Raw genomic sequence first — 10,136 nt, forward strand, 5'->3', positions numbered from 1 at the left:
GAGTCCCCGTTAAGAGCGCCAGTCCCCACTCGTTCGCGGCCACGGAGATAGGGCTAGAGTGTCGTCTCTGTGTAATCTAGTCGCTGCCCACACGCCAGGACTCTGACAATAGAGACGCCCACAGCCTAGAGCGCCTCCCTCTATCCCCGGCGCGCCTTTCTACCTATCACTCTATTTTGCTGCTCCGGGACAGTCAGTAACCATAGAGTGGCCGCCGCTGGCAGGGCCCTTCTATCCCTGTCTGATTGATTGTCTGACCTCCACTGAGCTGGAGCCCTGCTCACAGGGCCGTTTCACCCCAATGCTTGGGGGCCGCAGGGCCACAGTCAAATATTTACCCTCAAGAGGTGCAAAGTCACCCCCACTGTGATGGCCACCCGGGGAAGGGGCCCCTCATCCTGGTGCCCCAGCCTCAGGGCCTGTGAGGTGCCTGTATCCCAGCAACAACTACACACAGGGCTAGGCACACGCTGGGAGTGATGCCATGGGGAGGTTGGTGCCTAAAAACCAGCTTCGGCCTTTATCGCCCGGAAGCCTGGGCAATCACCTTGCCCCCTTGCCTACAATCGGCAAGAGAAACGTTTGGGGTTTTCTCCTCAGATGAACCCCTGCACTCAGCTTTGAGGGTCTCTCTGCCTTTGGGAAGAAGAGAAAATATGGACATCCAAAGCATTTAATCAGAAAAGTGACCAGTCCTCTATGTTATGTGAATCTAGGCAATACTCCCAACGAGGAGTATTTGCTCTGTGGCCTTCTTGGACTCTCCATCCTTGCCCCTTTATTTTATCTAATGCAGTTTTCACAGTTGTGACATCCACCCCAGCAGTACCAAAAATCCAGAGATGTTCCAAGGCAGCACGGGAGAGCTGAGGAAATCCCTGAAATCCTGGATCTCTAGCTTTCGGTGGGGGGTAGATCTGGCACTCAGTCTATGACACAATGATGTTTTTCACCTCCTGTGGTGGTGGTTTTGGAAGGAGCCTCACCTCATTGCAGAATGAGGACCAGTTAACACAGCGTGATGATGTTCTGAAACAAGTTTTGATCCCATTGTGCCGTGAAAGACCAACACAGCAACTTGATGGACAAGTTTACCCCACAATGGACAAAATCAGCAATGCCGCTTCTCAGTCTGATATAATACTGAAGATGAATCCTGGCCAGCAGGTATAATCTACTGGATGTCCATACTTTGAATTTAAAATGTTTTAAAAGAATTTTATTTAAAAAGAAATATAGAAAAGATGTTACTTACAATAGTGGCAACATTACAGATCCTAAGAACTATGTAGTGTGAAGAGAGACTAAGATTGTTTAGACATATGCTACAAAGAATGACACAAATCAGAACATTTGATGATCAGGTTTTGTTTTAAGGCTTTGGTAGGTAAGCTAGTGATGTGAGCCAGAATTAACCATCAGCATGTCTGTTTCTTTAGTATAGATATTTGTGGTTGTGTTCCTCACATTGTGGGCTGATCCTATGTTTTAAAGGCCTACCTTGCACATACGGGCCTTGGTGAGATGAGAGCTGCTCCACCTCAAACAGAAGAGGGTTCTCTAGTAATACAGAGAATGGATTTAGCATGGACTGAGCAGCCATGTTAATCTGAAAATATAAAATTTTCTAGAGATTTAGTATAAAGTAAGAGATACTGGTATATTTTTTCAGTCTTTCAAGATCACCCCTTTTTTCTCCCCAGTCTCCTTCAGATGACCCAACTTGGGCTGACTTATCCTTCCATTTGTGGAGAGCTGGAGCAGATTTCTTTAGAGTTCATCATTTCCATTCCTGGGTCTGTCCAAATAGTGTCTCAAAAATGCAAATGTCTGTGTTCTAAGCTCTCATTCTGCAATCATCAGATAAGACACCTGACCAAACTCATATATCAGGCTTACTCGGGATAAAGAATATTATCAAAGATTTGTCTCTCACCCTACTTGACATAGAGATGCCTAACTCCCATTAACCCAAGGATTGCCATTTGTCACGGAATTGGCAAGATGGTCCCAATTTTCCCGGGATCCTTCCTGCACCCTGCAAAGCTAGTAATCACAGGCCAATTAAAAAATGTTTCCAGGCCCCATGATGATGCAATGAAGCATATAGGGTTGCATGCTGTGGCTGTGCTCAATAATGTGTTGCCATGTGAAAATACGACATCACAATATAAAAATACAAATATTGCTACATGGAGATGGGATATCACAGCATGACCATTTGGACAAATACAGAAAATATATTGTTTCCTGCTAACTGGGACTGGGTTATGTACTTGCAAGAACTGGAGAACAGACCCTTTCCTTGGAAGCAGATTTTCTATTGACATGAAAGAAGTCAGGGGAGCAAGAATGTATTAAATATTGTAAGAAATTCAAAATGACCTAGGCCTCAGTAGTCATCATTCTGCTGCATATAATGCCTACTTGTAACTTTATGGTAACAGCAGCGGAGATAGAACTCAGGTCCTCTGGTTCTAAAGGTACAGGGGCTCAGACACTTGAGCTAAAGGAGAATTTATTTACTGACCTTCTTCAATCCACCACTGATAGCATTTAATAACATCTATGGAAAACAACATATACATTAGATAAGTCTTTGGCCGTCAGAAAAACGAAGTATTTCTGCAACTCAAGCCATTAGATATATGAGGTAATGTTTACCTTCTCTTTGAAGATGCTTAAAGAGACCCATTTGTGGTACTTCAGAATTAGGAGTAGATAATATACGCCTTTTTGGTAATCAGCATTAAAGTGTGCCGGGGCTGGGGGAGATAATGAGGAACAGCTAAGGATGCTGGCTGTAATCACTCCATGAAATTTCCCCCCCTAAATTAATGATACTGTTGAAAATGTTTTCATGTCAAAACTGCATCCTACCAATTTTGGAGAGCAATTAGCGTGAAATGAGATGGAGGCTGCTGACAGTAATGGGCTGAGTTAAGTGTCATTCATCTGTGAAATTACGCAAGTTTCCCAGTGATACGGCCAAGTGTGGGATAATAAATATACCTTCATAATTAGGCTTTAAAATGACGTTACTCATCATAATGATCATTGTGACAAAGCAGTTGGGCAGAACCGCTAGTCGTACTTTACAGCTCTTGCCTCAAAGGTTTCACGTTATGTCAGTAGGAGCTGATGCCTGTTGCAGTCATATAGAACCCTTTGGCCATGTCTACACTATGGGCACTACAGTGGCACAGCTATGCTGCTGCAGAGCTGTAGCATAGATGCTTCCTACAGCGATGGAAGGGGTTTTCCCATCAATATAGGTAATCCTCATCTCTCAGCAGCGGTAGATAGAACACTTCTTCCATCAGCCTGGCCATGTCTACACTAGGTTGCCCTCAGGAATGTGAATTTTTTATAGCCCTGAGTGCTGAACCTATGTCTTTCTAACTTTTAAGTGTAGACCAGGCCTTTGAATGCTGGCTCTGGGGAATCAGGGGCCTGATCCTACAGACTTTACTCATACAAAGTATACCTTACCTCTCTGAGAAGTCTCTTTCAGATGTTCTATAGAGCAGGGCCAGGCCTGCTGAGGGGAAATAAGCTGCTGTTTCCCAGGATGTTGTGTTACATAATCAGGGCACTTTGCCAGCAACATTTTCTGCAACCGATCAATTGTGACATTTTCTGCTTCAATGCTAATCTTTAGAATAATCAAGGCCTGAAGGGGGAGCTGTTTAATGTCATAATGGTCTCAGATTTAAAAAGTCATGAATGGAGTTAACACTAGTGTGTTGACCTGAAGCTGAATAAGGCCCTTCTTAGTCATCCATGTGTAGATGCAGTAGATAGAGAACAAGGGAGAGCAGGGTTTGCTGCATGCTATGCTTTTTGTTTTCAATTGTATGTACATGTATGTGCCAACTAAGTTCAGGTCCCAGACTTCTGGCAAGCTGCCAATGCAGCCTTCAGTGAAACAAAGTTTGGCCCTGCCCTCAATTCCTGTTGCTAATACTGTTATCTCCCTGTCACACTGCCCGACAGAAAATCTGAGCAGCCCTCTATGCCTGATGCACTGCAGATTATTCCTTCCCACATGCATATTGTAAGTGTGACTTCCATAGCTGTATGCCAGATGTGTGAGCATTCTACATATGCTGAAGACGTATAAGTGTAGATCTGTCTAGGTTCCATATTAGTCATAGCAATAATCAGGATGAGCTAATTACTGTTCTATTAACATCCATATCCAGAGCGAGCTGGAAAATGAAAGTACAGGTAGCTGATATTTAAAGTTCTCTCTGAAGCCTACTTCAGAGTCATTATGATTATGAAAAATTGTATTGCTACAATATGAGTCCTGATTTAGATTAATTTCTCTCACAGTGTAAAGCCAAAGAGGTTTTTATAATGTCCTCTCAGTGGACTGACTCACTCTTCGCTGATAACCTAAAGAAGTCATTTTTACTCGCCTACTAATTACAGATGGAATCTGGATATTAGCACTAGATGTGACCCAACAACATGATGAAATACAGTTATGCATATTTAACTATGCTCATTGTGAAGTGCAAATAATTCGCATGGTGTTTAGTCTTCTGCCTTCGCTAACAGGAAATATATGCCTCCAAAGATAAAGAGCTAACACTAATGCTACTGCTGGTTAATTTCCATGTTTATTAGCTGAACACCACATAATAATGTCAGAAGAAAAGGACGCTTCTTGCAAATGCTTTAATCAGCAATGTTCTTTGAAATAATTAATAACTATGCAGATGAACATAACAAACCCATCTTGTTTAGAAGAGCAGTAGATCAAATATTTATAGTTTAACACCAAAATATTATCAAAGTGCAAAAGGTTACCTCTTGGATTAAGTTCATTTCTATAACTTGAAATCAATACAGTACATGTGCAGTGAATATTTAGTGAATAAGAGCAAGCGATGGTTTTGTAAGATAGGTTTTCTGTTAACAGTGATAATTCTTTCAGTATTTCCATTGCCATTGTTATTGTTTAATTGGCTGGTTTAGCAGTAAAGTGATCTGGCCCTCGGTGTTTTAGTGTTAAAGAGTCTGTAGGAATGCCACCTCTGGCTGTAATCTCATCAGATCTTACTGCTAAGGCCTGGGCAGCAGCTGCATAGGAGTCGGGGGAGGAAAACACAATACTCAAGGAAAAGTTGTTGGTAATTCAGTAGGTGTTGCTCCTTCCTTCGAATCAATACTGAACACCTCCTCATGGTGGTGCTAGTGTGAGGTGTGCAGGCAGAGGTACCATATTTCAGGTGAGATCGCATGGCATTTTTTGCAAGAGTTGAAGTTGTGTTCCAGGTTATTGGCAAGTTCCTTAGATCAAGACACTGAGATTGTGTAGTGAGATACAAAATGTTTTTCTCAAAACATGGTGGGTTTTTTTTATATAAGTTGACGGCACTAACTTTTCTGAACAGAACAAAACAACAGTGAGCCCTTCACGTGGGTGTTGGGAATATAAGCAAAGTCTGCAGAGCGATACATGCTGTGAAGGAGAGTTGCCTTATCTGGAATTAACAAACATAAGTCTGGTGATGGCGTTATCTTTAGCAACAGCTTGTTGGAGGATGAGAGAGCATGATAAGAGCAGTTAATAGGGAAAATATGTACATAGACAGGAACACAACGGAACAGTGAGGGAGAGAGCTTTTAAGGTGTCAAGGAGTCAATATGCAGGTTCCCAGAACAGAATCCAACCTTTGGAGAGAGCTCCGCTTTCAAACGACATTAAGGAAGCTAACTTAAACAGGCAAAAGCAAGATAATTCAGTGTCAAGGGCTCCTGCACTGCCTTGTGTCTGAATGTTCATCGGATCTAAGGAAAGCACATGAGCTGACATATCAGACAGGTAATGGGCAGCCACTCTGGGGCACTGTGCGACCAGTTAAACGAAGAGTGTGTGTCCAGCATAGTACTTAGCATATCATACATTTCATCTGTATATATCAAAGTGCATCACATATAGAGATAAACATTTATCCCTATTTTACACAACAGAACACTCAGGCCCAGGGAGGTGAAGTGTCTGAAGTCTCATAACAAGTCACTGGTAAACCTGGGAATAAAACACAGCTGTCCTGGCTCCCCATCTGGTCCACCAGACCATGCTACCTCTGGATGGACTTGATTTTGTCCATTTCCACTAGATTTTCAGACTTCATTGTCTCCTAAAACACACAAATGACTCCTGCTAAATATCACTAGAAATATATCAAAGGGAGGAGAAGACCCTGGTTCCTGACACTGCAGTACAGTTGGGTGTATGGAATTCCATTTGTTAATGGTTGTTACCATATGGGACTGCCAGCGTGCCTTCCATTTGAGGATCTCAAAGGGTTTTACAAATGTAAGCCCCAATTTGGCATTCAGTTCAATGCAGCAGACCCCTGTGCTGTACAAAACATGGCCCACCTGTGCAGATCCAGTTACAGGACTACGGCCTTAGAGGCACGGAGTCTATTCTCAGTCACCTTTCTGTGACCCTACTGAAGTTAATTAAGTTGCATGGGCAGAGCTGAATTTAGGATTTGACCTCAACTAATTAGGCTTGGCAGATAAATAAGCAAGTAGATAAGTGCCATGTGGGCTTTAGATAAGGGCTCCTAGAGCAGTCAAAGCCAAAGGTTCGCCTCTCAACTGTCCTTCATTACAGAAAACATGCCTCGTGTCAGAGCCATATTTACTCTGCACTCCATAGAGGTAGGTGTTAGCTCACTTTCATTATTATAAATTGTTTCCAGGAGAAAGGCTGAATCATGGAACAGAGGGGGCTGAAAACTTTGCTCGCATTAGAGATATCCACCTGACGTCATCTTCTCCTGCTCTTTCACCTGCATTTTTTTATCTTTGTCTTTGCTGTTCTGTTTTGTCTCTCTAAGACAAAAATCAGTACCTCACGGTCTCATGATGTTTACATCATGGTTCCTTGGCGCTGAGACGCCATGTCAGCATCACACTGTGATAACATTGCATCAGCCCTTGAGATATTTAAGGGCACTGTTAATCACATACTGGCTGCTGCTGTCAAAGACAGGATGTTGGACTAAATGGATCACTGGTCTGATCCAGTATGACAATTCTTATGTCCCATTGCAGTCAGGTAAGTTAAATTGGGATTACTTGTGAGAGTAAGGGTTACAAGATCACGCCCTTCATTTGTAAGATGCCGGACTGGCCCATTAAAGTTGAGACAGGCTGACCTGGTAGTGTGGTCTTGTGATTAAAACCTAAGACTGAGTCTTGACCTATGCTCAGTTCCCATCTCTAGTTACCAACTCGCTTTGTTCCTTCTCTGTGCCTCAGTTTTCTTATTTGCAAAATGGGGATAATGACACTCACATTGGTGTAGTGGGGCTGAGTTACTGTCTGTTAAGAGCTTTGAAATCTTCAGATGGAGGGTGGTTTAAGAGTATACATTATTAATATTACCACATGCTAGCGTGTGAGATCAGCTCCAGAGTTTCTGAGCCAGTGAACAGGTTCATTAAGCTTTGAATAGCAGGCTATATAAAACCATGCAAAGGTCCTATGAGACTGTTTTTTTTAACTTAGTGCTAATGGATCTATTGTTTCACGTAAAGGTTTCCAGTGCTTTTGCTATATTGCGTGTGACATTTATAACACTCTTTGTTCCATTAGCAGAGTAATTTGGGAAGGTTTATTATCCTTTGGAGACTCTGCAGCTTGCTGCTCGACTTCCATGCTCATGGACCCTGGAGGAAAATCTCTCAAAGCAGCATCTGACTCTTTTGTAAAGATAGTGACGAGTTAGACATTTGTTAAGAGTGTAGTGATTAACCTAATGTACGTTAATAAGAGGAATTAAAACATCATGAGACTCCTATTATTTCTCCTTTCTCTCTAGAGACAACAAAATACATAGGAGACTTTACAATGAAACCAAGGTGCTCCTTGCCTCAAAGTTTGAAATCATAATTTGTTTGTATCAGTATAGCTCCTTTATTTCAGAGGAACAAGGAATAGCATTTAATCAGCATGCTCTGAATCACTGATGAAAGGAACCACTGAGTAATCTGAATTTATTACACTAGGACACATGTTAGATGCAAGAAAATGGCAAATGTTGTTATGCCTAGGACTACCTATCTAAAACACCTGTCACCTTGATACCTTAGGGACTAGGTTAGCCAGTTTGGGTTCCAATCGCTAAGAAGTGGCTCATATGTATCCATTAACAAAATGCACTCATTCTGATTCACCAAGAAAACTCACATGTGGGATGTGCGTGGGAATGTACCAAAGTGGGGTAGTTAATGATCATGAATCCAAAGCACTTTGCAAACCACATATATAGGAATATATTTTTCTGCCACTAAAAAATACAGTTACTTGTGAGGTGAAACCCAGCGGCAGCTGTACAAATCGAGGTGAGGAAGTGAAAAACTCCATATCCAAATGCAACTTTCAGGAGGGAGGTAGAATTTAAAGATGCAAAATGTTCCCAGTTTGGAACTTGGCCAGCATGCTTACCAACACTACTTATGTGAAAAGGGACATGGAATCTTTGATGACCAGTCATTCCTATCCTTGGCTATCTACCTCATCTGAAAGACAGCTCCACCACGGTAGTGACTCAGAAATGATATCTATTGAATCACTACCATGTCCTGAAGCATCCCGGGTTTCACATGTCTTCCATCTACATACTAATCGGGCCTGACACATCTTCTCTTGCGAGGTTTGAAAAGGCCACCCCTGCAGGGCTATATAGCTGCAAGATTAGTGTGCTGCCAGCGAGTGGGTAGGGTGGTGGCAAATAGAGAATTAATTTAGAAATTAAGCTCTTAGAGGCAAGGACTGTCTTCTATTCTGTGTTTGTACAGCATCTAGCACAGTGGAGTTGGGGTCATTAGATACTGTTTGAGTGCAAATAATAATAATAATAATTAATAATAATAATAATAATGAGAAGTCACATCCATTCTTTTTCAATCTCATTTTTCCATTACAAGCAGTCATTAGTGACTGCCATCTCCATGGATTCTTCATTCACCAAATCTAAAAAGCCACCATTTTGTAGTACTACAGCAGTAACAAAACATGGGATTTAATGAAGAAATAAATAAATAAAAATATTCAGTAAAGGCAAGTGCAAAGTACTACACTTAGGAAGAAAAAATCAAATGCACAACTACAAAACGGTGAATAACTGGCAGTAGTACTGCTGAAAAGGATCTGAGTGTCATAGTAGATCACAGGTTGAACATGAGTCAACAATGTGATGCAGTTGCAGAAGAGGGTATTGGTTTTGGGTGTATTAACAGGAGTGTTGTATGTAAGACACAGGAGGTAATTGTCTCATTTTTCTTGGCACAGACGAGGCCTCAGCTGTAGTACTGTGTCCAGTTCTGTGTACCACACTTTAAGAAAGATACAGACAAATTGGAGAGATTCCAGAGAGCACAAAAATGATAAAAGGTTTAGAAAACCTGACCTGTGAGGAAAGGTTAATAAAACTAGGCATGTTTAATCTTGAGAAAAAAAGACTGAGGGGGGACCTGATGACAGTCTTCAAATATATGAAGGGCTGTTACATAGAGGACAGTGATCAATTGGTGTCCCTGTCCACAGAAGGCAGAACAAGAAGTAATGGGCTTAATCTGCAGCAAGGGAGATTTAGGTTAGATATTAGGAAAATCTTTCTAACTATGCGGTCAGTTAAACTCTGGAATAGGCTTCCAAGGACGTCTGTGGAATCCTCATTGTTGGAAGTTATTAAGAACAGGTTGGACAATCACCTATCAGGGATGATCTAAGTATTCTTGGTCCTGCCTCAGCACAGGGGACTAGACTAGATGACCTCTTGAGATCCCTTCCAACCCTACATTTCTATTATTCTGTTATAAAAGGTGTGCATGCACATAAACACTAGAGCTGTGGGAGGCAATGAACCCTTTTTAAGAGATACCAGTTAGTGTTCATTTGTAAAATGTGTTTGTGTGAGTGCAGGAGATGAAATGGACTAATCTCATCTCTGGTGTAAACCCAGTGACTTCAGTTAATTTTGCCTCTTTTGCATGTTTGATAAATTCCATGTTGGTGCGCTTTATGGTACTTTGGCACTTATACTGATTTTCTTACTAATTTATTCCCAGTATGCAACTTGCACTCCCATTTAACCTACAGAT

Source organism: Emydura macquarii, unplaced genomic scaffold, assembly GCF_026122565.2.
Source record: "Emydura macquarii macquarii isolate MOO-44397 ecotype Brisbane River unplaced genomic scaffold, CSIRO-AGI_Emac_v2 contig_3390, whole genome shotgun sequence".
Classification (NCBI taxonomy): Eukaryota; Metazoa; Chordata; order Testudines; family Chelidae; genus Emydura; species Emydura macquarii.